The 15264-nt window shown below is 31.0% G+C and overlaps 1 pseudogene; it reads left to right on the top strand.

Annotated features, from left to right (window-relative positions):
• The first annotated feature begins 8776 nt into the window (after positions 1-8776).
• LOC131177336 (DNA-binding protein BIN4-like) lies at positions 8777-11740 on the top strand (annotated as a pseudogene).
• Positions 11741-15264: the final 3524 nt, after the last annotated feature.

Here is a 15264-nt window from a genome sequence, read left to right as displayed (position 1 = left end):
TAGAGTTTTTAGCTGCCTATACAGGTGTATAGTAATCTAAAACAAAACAAATATGTAAAAGAAACATATTAGTCCAACTTACACTATACTCTATAGCAGGTGAAGTGGAAAATAGAATAATACTAACGACAGGTTGTTAATGTTGAAATCAGTAAAAAGAATCTGAAAAATTAAAAATTAAGAAATAAGTATAACTACTCTTTGAGTGGACAAATAAATAACAAAGCGAGAACATATGAGGTTTTGGTACTTAATAGTACAAATCTGTTATGCTAGAATAAGTTAGCTGAATAAATATTAATTAATCAAAATCACATAATTGAGCTAAAATAAAAATTTATGCTGCAAAACTATTGCTGAAATAAAGTTGTTGATATATCATTAAATCTGTAATATCCTTATACACATGTAATATATTTCATATAGATAATGTTGGCATCTCATGTGCAATAATAAACTTTGGCAGCTAAAGAGCAATGCTGGCATCTTGGACTCTATAATGACACAAAAATAATCTGAGAGTAATAAAAATACTAGTCATACACATGTGCAGAGCTATCCCAAAGGGCAATCACCTGATGTACACCCCAAAAGCTATGTGTATATCAAATGCTATCCCAAAGATAGTATAAATATAAGCTAAGTCGAAAATAATTCACCTATTATCAAAGTGCTATCTATTCGGCGTATATATTGAGTGTATTCGGTGATTTATTCAGTTGTAATTGTAAATCTCATTTTATTTAATAGTAAAGCATAAAATTACCATTCTCTATTTTCATTTATATAATTAGAAATAATATAAATAATTTATATTTAATAAAATATCAGTGTTATATATTTTATCCACTTACCTGTACTGAAGACATACTGAAAGCTAGACCGCTGAAGCACTCCTAGTATCTATTATAAGTGCCGGATCCTCTCCTAAAGTTAAGGAAAATAAAAGTGCATCAAAGAAGGAAATTTAAATTCTATAGTGAAAATAGTGAGGTGTAAAATGCATGACTTATGTTTGAAAATATTAAAAGAAAACTAGCAGAACTCTGGCATAAAACTGAACATTCCCTAAAATTTTAACAGCTCAACAAGCTTTCAACAATTCACAATGCTCAACTCAACTCAACTCAACTAAGCCTTTATCCCAAAGATTTGGGGTCGGCTATATGGATTCGCTTTCTCCACTCTAAAAGATTTTGGGTTAAATCCTCAGAAATGTGTAATGCTTCTAGGTCATGTTGTACTACTCTCCTCCAAATCAATTTAGGTCTACCCCTTTTTTTCTTTCTATCCTCTAACCTAATGTGCTCTACTTGTCTAACTGGAGCCTCCGTATGTCTACGCTTCACATGACCAAACCATCTCAATCTCTCTTCTCTCAACTTATCTTCAATTGACACCACTCCTACCTTTTCTCTAATACTCTCATTATAGACTTTATCTAATCTAGTATGGCCACTCATCCACCTTAACATTCTTATCTCTGCAACTCTTATCTTAGACGCATACGACTCTTTCAGTGCCCAACACTCACTACCATATAACATAGCCGGTCGTATGGCTGTACGGTAAAATTTTCCTTTCAACTTATTAGGAATTTTACGATCACATAAAACTCCCGTGGCACGTCTCCACTTCAACCATCCGGCTTTAATCCTATGACTAACATCCTCCTCACATCCACCATCTACTTGAAGGACTGAGCCTAAATATTTAAAGTGATTACTTTGGGACAGTACCACTCCATTCAAACTAACTCCTTCCCTATCACTAGTTTGGCCTTCACTGAACTTGCAATGCATGTATTCTGTCTTCGTTCTACTTAACTTAAAACCCTTTGACTCTAAAGTACTTCTCCAAAGCTCTAGCTTTCTATTGACTCCTTCTCGTGTCTCATCTATCAGAACAATATCATCCGCAAACAACATGCACCAAGGAATACTCTCTTGTATATGTTTCGTCAATTCATCTAAAACTAATGTAAAAAGGTAAGGGCTTATGGCTGATCCTTGGTGTAATCCAATTGAGATCGGAAAATCTCTTGTGTCCCCTCCCACTGTGCGCACAATAGTAGTTGCTCCTTCATACATATCTTTCAATACTTGTATGTACCTAATAGATACCCTCTTTTGTTCTAACACATTCCATAAGACATCTCTTGGAACACTATCATAAGCCTTCTCCAAATCAATAAAAACCATGTGTAGATCTTTCTTCACATCTCTATATTTCTCCATCAAGCTTCTAATAAGAAAGATCGCTTCCATAGTTGAACGACCGGGCATGAAACCAAATTGATTGAGAGAGATAGAAGTATCATGACGTAGTCGATGCTCCACAACTCTCTCCCACAACTTCATAGTATGACTCATAAGTTTAATTCCCCTATAATTTGAGCAACTCTGTATGTCTCCCTTATTTTTAAAAATAGGTACTAAAATACTCCTCCTCCATTCATCAGGCATTTTCTTTGAGTTTAGAATCTTATTAAATAATTTAGTTAACCATGCCACTCCCATATCTCCCAAACACTTCCACACTTCAATTGGTATTTCATCAGGTCCACAGGCTTTACCCACTTTCATTCTCTTAAGTGCTTCCTTTACTTCTAAAGATCTAATCCTTCTAGTATAATTTACATTCTTTTCTATTATTCTATAGTCTATATTCACGCTATTACCATTTTGACTATTATTAAAGAGATCATTAAAATAATTTCTCTATCTTTCTTTAATGTCCTCATCTTTCACCAACACTTTTCCTTCTTTATCCTTAATGCACCTAACTTGATTCAGATCTTGACATTTCCTTTCTCTCCTCCTTGCTAATCTATAAATATCTTTCTCCTCTTCTTTAGTTTCAAGTTTCTCATATAACTTTTCAAAGGCTTGTGCTCTTGCTTGACTAACTGCCTTTTTTGCCTCTTTTTTTGCTATCTTGTACTGTTCATATGCCTCATTATTATTACATTTAGGTAATTTCTTATACGATTCCCTTTTTCTCTTCACTGCTTTTTGTACTTCCTCATTCCACCACCATCTCTCTTTTGAGGGTGGTCCATGTCCTTTAGACTCTCCAAGTACTTTTCTAGCTACTTCTTTAATCTTTGATGCCATCTGTATCCACATATCATTGGCCTCCATATCCAGCTTTCATACTTCGGACTCGAGAAACTCATTTTTGAACTTCACTTGCTTTACTCCTTTGAACTCCCACCACTTTGTTCGAGCCACACTATTTCTTCTGACCTTACTTGAATTGTTCCTAAACTTGACATCCAAGACCACCAACCGATGTTGACTTGTTAAAGCCTCTCCTGGAATGACCTTGCAATCCTTGCATAGAGTTCTATTTGTCTTCCTGGTTAAGAGAAAGTCGATTTGGCTTCTATGTTGCCCACTTTTGAAAGTCACTAAATGTGACTCTCTTTTTATAATGTAGGTATTTGCTAGTATTAGGTCGTATGCCATAGCAAAATCCAGGATACTTTTTCCCTCCTCATTTCGACTGCCAAAACCAAAATCTCCATGAACATTCTCATAACCTTGTCTATCACTTCCTACATGTCCATTCAAATCTCCACCAATAAAAACATTCTCTTCATTCGGTATGCTTTGCATTAAATCATCCATATATTCCCAAAACCTTTGTTTACTCTCACTGTCTAGTCCTATTTATGGGGCATAAGCACTAACTATATTTATTATTTCTCCTTCTAGTACTAGCTTTACTAGTATAATTCTATCTCCTACTCTTTTCACAGCTATTACTGCGTCTTTCAATGTCCTGTCTATGATTATGCCCACTTCGTTCTTGTTTCTCTCCTTTCCAGTAAACCACAGTTTGTACCCTGAATTACCCACTTCCTTACTTTTCTCTCCTACCCATTTAGTCTCCTGAATGCAAGCAATATTCATCCTTCTCCTTTCCAAGGTATCCACAAGCTCCATTAATTTTCCTGTAAGTGATCCAACATTCCAAGTACCAACCCTGATCCTCCTCCTATCTTGCTCCTTCTTAATTGGTCTCCTTTTATGATATCTTCTATTATTTTCTATGTTTATCTTGTGTTCTATTCCACTATCTGTTCTACTATCTGTCCTATGGACTAACTTCTTTACCCACACCCGTTTATGATGTGGGAACCCTTGCTCACTTAACACCACACCCGGGCGCCGGCATGACGCGTCTCTTTCGGTGAACGCCCTACACCCTTGCATATTTCTCACTACACCCGGGCTCCGATGTAGCGCGTCGTGAGTAGAGGACGCCCCAACGTTTATATCATTTGAATCCATATCATAAGGTGTGACGAAATTTTTACGCTGATTGTCACCTACCGCAACACTCCTCCTTTATCCGGGCTTGGGACCGACTAAGCGCAAGCTACTTAGGCGGAGTTAACAATTCACAATGCATCACAAATAAATTTAAAATATCCATTTGGAGCCTACACAAAATAATATGATAAATTCCACATTTTCTCTATTTATTTCTCCTCCTCCATTCAACATATTTTTCTTCTCCTTAAGCATTTCATGCCAAAATTCCTTCCATATATTAAATCAAAATTCTTGCTAATTTAAATATAATTAATCTCCATTAATAGCTCTAAAATCTACCACCTCATACTTGAATTTACTTCATTCTCAACCTAATAGTTAAGACCATAAAACTTCAATCCAATCCTTTCCATATACACCAACTCTTAATTTCACCTATTAAAGAGCACATGCTTAATAAGCTAGGAATTTTACATTTTCTTTTATTACCCCATATAAACCTATTACTTCAAAATAAAACTTTATTCACTAATCTAATATAAAACTTATCTCCCTCCTATCCCTATGCCATAGAAAATCACCATAAAACAAATGAATATCTAATTAAACTTTAATAATTAAGAAGAAAGGAAGAAAGGAAGAAAGGATTTACCAATTTGCAGGAAATTACTAGCTCTCGCCAAGGGGAAATGGATTTTAGATTAAAGTTTTGGTTAAAATTAGTGGTTTAACTAATGCTTGTGTGGGCCTATAGGTTGATTTAGTAAAAGAGAGCTGAATGGAGGGAGGAAGAAGAAATTGGGTATGAATGGAAAAGAGGAAAAAGGAAATTTTTCTTACGAAATTTTGGCTAGTTATTCCCTTGTTTCTGCTCAATGAAGAAAACGGGAAAAAAAATTTCCCTTCGGTTTCTTTTAAACTTCCTTTCTCATTATTATTATTATTATTATTATGATGGAGACTTCTTTCTACTACTACTATAATAATAATAATAATAATTATTATTATTATTATTATCTCTAGAGACTTCTTATGGGCCTTATTAAATTGCTTTATGCGCTCTTAATAAAATGCTTAATGGGCCTAATGTTACATGATCCACCATATGAAAAGGAAGAGTAAGGGGAAAAAAAGGTGAGGCGACATTGAAAATTGATATCAGTAAGTCCTATGATAAAGTAGATTGGAATTTTTTGAAGTTTATGATGCAAAGGATGGGATTTGCTTAGAAATGGATAGATATCATTATGCTTTGTGTTTCTTCAGTGTCCTATAATGTTGCTTTGAATGATGTTGAAATTGGCCCAATTGTGCCTAAGCGGGGTTTGAGGCAAAGGGATATGCTTTCTCTTTACCTTTTTATTCAGTGTAGAGGGGTTGTCATCTCTTTTTCGTAAGATTTGGAGATATTCATGGTTAAAAAACTAGCAAACACAATCCTAGCGTTTCCCATTTGCTTTTTTTTTGACAACAGGTTTTTCTTTTTCAAGGTAGATGCTAAGGAATGTGATATTATTAAGCAAATTCTGAGTGCCTATAAGTAGGCTTCCAAGCAAGCTATTAATTGCTATTAATGATCAGAAATCTGAGCTTTTTTAGTCCTAATGAATCTCAAAACATGAAGAATGTTGTGTCTAGCATGCTCGGTGTATCTTCTCCTCTGGACCATGGGCACTACTAGGTCTACCTTCTCTTATTGGTTAGAACAAAAAGCAAATATTTTCTTTCTTGAAGGAATGATTGTGGAAAAGGTTGCAGGGTTGGAAAGTAAACTTCTTTCGAGAGCATGTAAGGAAATTTTAGTGAAGTCGGTTTCATAGGCTATCTCGTTTTATGTCCATATACCTTTGTTGGTCTGCGATGAGAGCTTCAAAGAATGATGAACTTTCTGGTGGGGTATGAAAAAACAGGATGGTAGCAGAGAAATACATTAGCTTTCATGGGATTGTATGTGTTCAAAAAAGACGGAAGGTGGTTAGGGTTTCTGAAATCTGCATAACTTTAATATTGCGTTGCTTGGCAGGCAGGTTTGGAGATTAATTTCAAACCTTCATACTCTCCTAGGTTAGTTACTCAAATATTTCCTGCAAGTGGATTTTCTGAAAGCTCAAGATGGTCATAATCTGAGCTATGTTTGGAAGAGTGTTTTACAGACTAAGGATTTGCTTTGTAAAGGTATCAGATGGAGTATTGATGATGGAAAGGTGATAAAAGTTTGGTATGATCCTTGGGTCCCCCATGAAGAAGATACCCTTAACAGCGTATTAAGATACATATATATATATATATATATATATATATATATATATATATATATATATATATATATATATATATATATATAAAAGAAGCTGTAAAAGAAATTGGCAAAAGGGAAAGATGATTGCAGACAAAATGAAGGGACAAAAATGTGTAGTCCATGTGCATCCAACTAATTAAGAGACTATTAAATTTAATTGTTGAAAGGCAGCCGATTCTACGGTTTGAAATGATGGTATAAAATTGGTAAAACAAAATAATTTTTTTAAATAGATTATAATAAAATAATATTTTATTTTTTTTAATTTGAAATGGTTTATAGAATTAAGAATTAACTCAGTAATTTGTATGATTCAATATGAAACTAATCTAAGTGTGATTCAATTAATTAATTTTTTAGAAACTAAAACATACTGCTTTCATTAAATAGAGAAAAATTATAATTTTAAAATATAAAATTTCATATTATTATAATTTTATATAAAAAAATATAAGATAAATTATTTATATAAAGTATAATAGCAATTCTCTTGACTTGAAAGATATGATTATATTGATAGACCATTTGATTTAGCTATTCAATAGAAAGCATACTCTACTTAATGGTAATCAACAATTGTTTGACTACACTATCTTTCTACTAGTCTGATATGAAAATCATCAAACTTAATATCTCATTAAGAGAAAATTTATACTTCTTACTATTAGGCTTATATCCAAATAATAAAGCAAAACACCTAATTCCATAATAAAAAAGAAAAAAAGAAAAAGATCATTGCAACCAATAAAACATCAAACCCTCCCAAGGTAAACAAGAGAAGACACCAAATTCTTTAAACCCAAGTGATAAAACTCTAATCTATTAAAAATAATAGAGCGAGAATAAAAATATATATATTTCGAAAGGATACAAATCTATGCATTAGTAAAAAAAATAATAAAAAAAAAAGGAAAAAGGTAACCACCAGCGCCGAAACTGGTGCTGGAAGAGACCAATATTGCAGAAACAGCTAGATAGTCAATTGCAGGGCTAAACCAGCCTTAGTTCAATGCTTAATGGATAATGTTGTTCTCTGCTATGATTGTGATACTATCTCCTCTGTTTCATTGTCTCTTCATGGTCAAACTCCTATTGAAGGCTTCATGGATTGCCCTCCAACCATTAAGCTAACTCATCTCTTAGAGCTTGATTTGAAATTAAAATTTTTTACGAATTCAAATATTGAATAATTCTTTGCATAAGCAAAAAAAAGTGAATTTGCAAGATTAAATATTTTCAACTGGTAACACTTACAATTGCAATGGAAACTAAAAAGTGTCATATTAAATATCAATGTTTTCAAATTTCAATTATCAAAATTTTATATCATATAAAAGATAATAATTATCTATTTTTACAAATTCTTTTAAAAATTATAAATGTTTGTTGTGTGAGATAAAATTTTATAAATGTTAATGTTTGTTGTGTTGCTCATATTCTGTTAACTAAAAGCAAATTTATTTACCTGGCTATTGGAATGGAATGCTATCTTGCCTAGGAAGAATGATTAATAATGATAATCTTCATGTGCAAAGGAGATGGGCGCAATTTTCCCTTGGGGGAAAATGTGGAAGATAAAGACATTCTTTTCTTGGTGTGCTTCGCTTGATCATATTTTTTTACTTTTGATAATTTAAAGAACGGATATTTCATTTTGGGTAGTGGATGTGTTATGCATATTTAGTAGTAGGAAAGTGTACACCATTTACTCATTATTTTGGGCTTTCGTTTTTGTTCATGTTGAAATTTACCCAATGCATTCAACGGTAGTAAAGGATATGCTCAAAGAATGCAATATGAAACTATTTTAAAGCCGAAAAAGAAATGTGGCCATATGGGGCTTACTTGGTTAGCTTTGGGTGTTTTGGAGGTAGAGAAATAATAAGAATTCTGAAGGGAAAGTTAATATAATCTATGTTCTCAAAATTGAAGGACATCCTATTTAAGCATCCATGGTTTGGGGTAAACTACTAGATATTACATGTTAACTAATACATTAGATTTTTCTTTTGTATTTCTTTTTCAATTTTTTCTCACTTTTTTTATGTTAAATGCACCCAGTATGTAATAGATATCTGTTCAAGTAAAAGATTGTCACATGCACCCTGCATTGCAGTTTCCTCAAAGACTGGATGCATTAATTTACTTCTATTAGAAATGTTAATGCTGTTATAGTTTTGAATATTTTTAAATTTCTTTAAAAGTCAAATGGTTAACCACTGATGATAAGTACTCATCTTGTCAAACAGGCAGCAAATCATTCAGTTTTGGCATTATCATCAGATTCTGAGTCTTCTCATGATAATAGCTCTAGGAGGGAGACAAAAAATATTAAACTCAAAGAGAGTGGAAAGGATGAGGCTGCAATGGTTGGTAGTAGCAGTGAAGCATTGAAGAAGGCCTTGAAGGAAAAGTCTCCTAAAAAACTGTTAAAAGTTGAGGGTCATACACACAAGAAAGAGAAGAATAGAAAGGATAATGTTCTGAAAGGTATGAAATGAGCAGAGTGACAGATCTTTTTGATTTAGAAGGGGGTTTCTCTTTTCCTTTTTTTGTCAATATCTTCTTTTACCTCTGGGTAGAATTAATGAATAAATAAAACCCTTTACTGAAACTTAAGAGAAGAAAATAGCTCTGACTTATATTCCATCTTTTAGAAGTGCGTTGAATTTGACTCTCTCTTTCATATCTCACTCAAAATTAAAAAGAAAAGGGATAAAGGCAGCTTAATTGGAGATATGCAAATGATTTTGATGATGCCACAGGAGACCCTGATGCTGTAGAGGTTGCAGATGAAGACACTTCTGTGAAGCGTACTGATCCTCATGTGAGAATTATGGACATCACATATTGTTTGATTCCCTAATTCGTGGTTCATTAAATTGGCTTGACAAGTTAAAACTCCCAGGTTTCTACGTCAAGGCTGCCCTTGCTTCTCCCTGAGAAAGTCAGTCGTTCAAAGGTAGGTTTGAGTCTAAACAAATCTGCTTGCTCTGAAATAGTTCATCTGAGTTTCCAAGATGCTGTCTCACAATTTAGAATATGCAGTATGCTATTCTTATGAAAAATTTGTGCTGCAACAATTATGTTATGGTTGGAATGGCCCTGTTTCTGTTACATACAGATGACTTTAACTGCAATTTAAATCTATGGTGGTACATAAATAAATACACGCATACACGTGCGCACCCAAATGTGAATACACTTCCACATCTGCACATGAATTTATATCAAGTAAAAGCTATAAGGTTTGTGCAGGCACTTGTTGAATGTGAAGGGGATTCCATAGATTTGAGTGGTGATGTGGGGGCTGTTGGACGAGTAGTGATTCCAGATGCCTCATCTGGAAATCATGACATGTACTTGGATTTAAAAGGTACCTTTCTGGTTGGTGTGTTGAAAATTTCAAATATCCATTTCTTGATATCTCTAATCCTGCCAGAAGATATCTGACCCCATTTTAGTGGCTGAAAAAGTTGACTCAGTGATTCTTCAGAAATAAAATGTCTGTATCCTTTTTCCCCTCCTGAAACCACCGTGAAATAAAGTTGTTAAATTCCCAGAATTTGTACATAAATTATCAAATGCCTCAGCATTCTACTTTATTGTGTTTCTTTTTATGCTTTTTGCTTCTCTTTGGTTTTCCAGTTCCACCTTGAAGATCTTATAAAATGTATTTCTTTCACCTCACCAATACTCCTAATTGTTAAACATGTCTTGACAAATGAACCTGCATCTGATTGGTTAACTTTGGTTGTTTCAGGAACGATATACAGAACAACAATAGTTCCTTCCCGGACATTTTGCGTTGTATGTCATGATCTGGACTTGTATTTTTCAGATTGTAACTCCTCCCCCTAAATACCAACAAATGAACGAAAAATTTCAACGGCCTCTCGTCTTACCACCTATGTCTTATTAGCGTTATTATTTTTAATTTTTAGCATTCTACATATATCTTATTTTTTAGTAGATTGCTGTAACATAATACATATCTTTTTGTTTCAGGTTAGCTTTGGTCAATCAGAGGCAAAGGTTTGCTCACTGTTTTTCTTTGTCCTCTTGGCATCTCTTGTTTGATGTGTGTGTACAGTGAGGGATGTATGTGATGCATTTTTTTTTTGCCCTCACAAGCTCTACTTTCCAAAAAGTGAAATGGAGTGGGGTAAATTCTCTGTCTATAATCTAACATATCAGTTACTGACTTTTTGTATCTTTTGTTAGATAGAGGCCATTATGAATGACTTCATTCAGCTAAAAGCACAGTCTAATGTCTATGAAGCTGAAACTATGGTTGAAGGTCAGGATTCTTTTATGTCTGACACTTATGTTTAATATTTGAAAGTAAATCTTTATTCTGAACAGTCCAGCTTGCTCTTCACTTATGATTTTGCATGAGTAGGAACACTCGAGGGTTTTTCTTTTGACTCAGGAAGATGAGGCTGACAAGATGCCTAAAGCTATTTCTCACGAAACTGATCAAAATGAAGGCAATGAAGAACAGACAAATGGAAGAACTAAAGAAAAAGCTGAAAAATCATCTGTATGTTTTGAAACCTTTTTCTGTAATTCGTTTCCACTTTCCTGAATCTATATATTCTGGCTTTTGCAAGTCTTTAAATGTTTAAGAAGGAAAGTAATGAAAAGGACAAAAAAAAAAAAAAAAAAAAAAAGCCCAACATGCGTTCTAATTTGATATCATTTTTCAAGTTTTTTTAATTTATGGAGGGTCTGGATGCAGGGAGTGGTACAAAAGAAGGGTAAAACCGGAGGAAAAGCGCAGCCTGCAAAGAAAGTAAGAAAGAAAGCTCAAGTGTCAAAGAAAACCAAGACTAAGAAATGAGAGATCAATGTCTCTTTTCTTCTCTGTTTTACATTACTTTGATCTTGGATAAATTAACACTAGCTGATGATAGAAGTATAGAAATCACATTTGTGCTGGGTCTCGTTGCTTTCCAGAATTTACTTTAGTATTTCAAGTTCATGATTTTCCTACATGCCAGTGTAGAATATCTAGAATCAACATGTCAGCTTGGTACCTCACAGATGTCAATGGAAAATTTTGATTTGGACAAAGCTAGATGACTGCCAAGAATCATATGTTGTTGTTGTAATAGAACTATGAACTATTTCAATTAACAGCATTTTGAGGATAGAATAGTGTTTGCCTTAAGCTGATCATTGTGGGTTGAATTTCTCATCCATGGGAGTACGAAAGCTTAGATTTTCCCCTGTCCTGTTTATTTTCTGCAAGATTTGCGCTTCTTAACCTGTTGGATCTATTCAGCAGAATGCTTCTTGCTGACGGGGCCATTTATGTTTTCAAGTATAGATTCAGGATGAGAAAAAAAAAAAAAAAATCCACACTGGACCACCAATATATTATTGCAAATTTTACGAAAAAATGGTGTACTCTTTTTTCTTTATTAGAAAATAGGAAAAATTACTATAAGAAAAATTACTATTTAGTTTTTTAAATTTTAATGAAACTAATTTATCAGAAAATAGAAAATTTATTATTTAATTTTTGAATTTTGATGAAACTAGTTATTTAATTTTTATATCTTGGAAAACATAATATTTAGTCTATATATTTTATTTCTATTAAATTATTTAATTATTTATTATTATTTTTTAGTTAATACTTATCAAATTAGTATTTAGTTATTATATTTTAGTGAAATTAATTAGTTGATCCTTATATTTTAAAAAATATTATTATTTAATTTATATATTTTCGTGAAACTAATTAATTAATTACTATATTTTGAAAATACAATAATTTACAAAATATATTTCAGAATGAAAATAAAAATTTTATTGTTTAAATATTAAATTTGAATTTAATTTTTTTAATTATTTAAGTATTTTGATTTAATTTTTTAGCATCATTTTTGTGTCTTTTCTATTAGAAAACAATTTTTCTAAATTATCAGATTTGAAAAAATTGATCAACTCTTTTATGTATATAGCTTATACCAATTTTTTAAAAAATATGAACAAAAAGGAGAACATGAAAGAAAGTGCTGTTGGTGGAGATGGAAAGAAATATGAGGAGGGAAATGAGGGAAAGAGGATAAGAACTTTAGATATAAAAAATGGGAGGGACTAGAGAGTTAAGTAATTAAATTACATTGATTATATATTTTTTAAAATATAAAGAATAACTAATTAGTTTCATTAAAATAGAATTAACCAATAATTTTTTTTTGTTACAATTGGAATGTTATGAAAATAGGACAACCTCATGTTAATTTAAAAGGATTAAATAGTAGCTTAATTGGTGACTAATGAAAAATTTAATAAAAAAAATTAAATAGTATAACAAAAGTAAAGTGTATGGATTAAATAACATATTTTTTAAAAAATAAAAATTAAATAATTAATTTCAATATGTGAACTAAATAATAATTTCTTTTAATAATAAAATTATCATAGATGTCCATGTGTATTCCTAACTCCCAAAAGTCTGTTTATATTTTTTAACTCTTAGAACTCTTCATCTTTTAACTCTACATGAATTTATTCCTAGCATTATGTGAATTTACTTTACTACATTTATATATCCCCATAAATAGATGTATTGTATTTGAAGATGGACACTTAAAAAGAAATGAAAGTGTAGAAATTCTATTCCTCTCTCAAAATCTTAGCCTCTTTTAAATTGTTCTTCTAACTTTATTTTATAACAACATTTTAATTTTCAATTTGTGTGTGGACCAAATGTGAATGTGCAAGTAGTCAATCCCTTTAGAATAAAGTTGTCAATTAAATTATTCACAATGCATCAATTACACTGTTGACATGTGGCATTATATGTATGCTCCAAATAAAAGTATCATATTATTTCAAACAAAGCAATTTTTCATATAAAAAAAATAGACTAATAAAACATTACCCTAAAAGATAATTCAAGGAAAAAAAATTTTATCAAGTCTTATCTATAGTATAAATACCTTATTTTAAACTGAATGTAAAATAATACATCATCTCATACTCAGACATAGATATTTAAAGCATAAAATTTATAAGCAAATATATCTACGAGTGACTCATCACTAAAATAAAATAAATTCTAATATCATACAGAGAAATTAAATCAGATTTAATTCCACTCAAAAGCTAACTCGAGAAAAAATCTTATATATAAAATAAATACCTTATCTTAAACCTAATTTAGGTGTTAAGTTTGAAATGATTGCCTATGGATCACCTATTTAGTAATGTTGTTATGACTATTATTATTATAAAAAAATATTTTTAAATATATTGATAAGAAAATATTAAAATTTAATTAAAATTAAATTTATTATGTTTCAATTATAAAAAATTTTAAAATAATATTAAAATAAAAAATTTAAATTATATTTTAATAATATTTAAAATTATATTTTTCTATCAAACAAGGCTTATATAAATATAAAACTTCCATTAATAATATAAAATTTAAATTTTAATTATTTCTATTTTATTGAAAACATTATAAAATATTAATAACAAAATCAAGCTTTTGCTGAATGACTATAAATAATTTATATATTTATTCATAAAAAGATGCAAAGTAGCCGACATCCATGAGTGTTGCTTAGCACTCTCAGAATAAAGTAAAATTCTCCTCTTTCCCTTCATATATATATATATATATATATATATATATATATATATATATATATATATATATATATATATATATATATATATATACTTTGTGACTAACTTATTTTTCATTAAAAATAAATGAATTAAATAATAATTTTTTTCATACATCGCCTTAAAGTATATAACACATGAGCTTGATATAATATATTATTTTTTTAATTCATCAAATTTATTAAATAATCTCTCATACTTTAAACTGTAAAGATATAAACAACAAATAATGGTATTTGGGTTGAGGGTGTGCATTCAATGGAGTGGATGATAGGGAATAAAGGTTACATGAACATAAAGGTGGAACTTGAGAAAGCATATGATAAATTAACTTGACAGTTTGTTTAAGATAACTTTATTAGATGCCTGGTTTCCCACAAAAACCTAATCTATGCTATTATGAAAGTAGTATGAATGGCACTCCAATGGAAGCTTTTTCCCCTTCACAGGATATTGGACAGGATTGTCCACCGTCGCTTTATCTCTTTGGTCTGTGCATTAAGCACTTAGCCCAGCATATCAGATCATCAGCTTGGTTGGAGGAGTGGAAAGGGATCCACATTCGTAAATTGGCTCCTCTCTTTACTTTTTTTTTTTTTCTTTTTTTTTTTTTGTGAATGACCTTATGTTTTTGGAAAATGGCTAAAAAAAATTCTAACTTTTTATAATTTTTACAATTATAACTTTTTTTTTTTTAACAATTACACCATCAACGAATTATTTGGACCTTATCGTTAAAAGCCCCGTTAACGATAGTTAACAGCATTATGTAATTAATTCATTCCCAATAAGTCAGGGTGTAATTGTAAAAACAAAAAAAAAAAGAATAGGGTACAATTTTAAAAATAAAAAAGTTAAGGGTGCAATTGTTAAAAAAGTTAATTAAAATTTAATAGTTATTTTAAAAAAAATTATTTAAAAATTTCCCATTATACACGTTCATATAAAGCTGATGCTAGAATTAATTAAAATTCAAAAGATTTCTTTTGAAATTTTATTTAATTCAAATAATAATAATAATAATAATAATAA

The sequence above is a fragment of the Hevea brasiliensis genome, unplaced genomic scaffold (genome assembly GCF_030052815.1).
Source record: "Hevea brasiliensis isolate MT/VB/25A 57/8 unplaced genomic scaffold, ASM3005281v1 Scaf412, whole genome shotgun sequence".
NCBI lineage: Eukaryota > Viridiplantae > Streptophyta > Magnoliopsida > Malpighiales > Euphorbiaceae > Hevea > Hevea brasiliensis.
The sequence above is the reverse complement of the archived record's forward strand: the minus strand, read 5'-3'. Positions and strand labels throughout refer to the sequence as shown.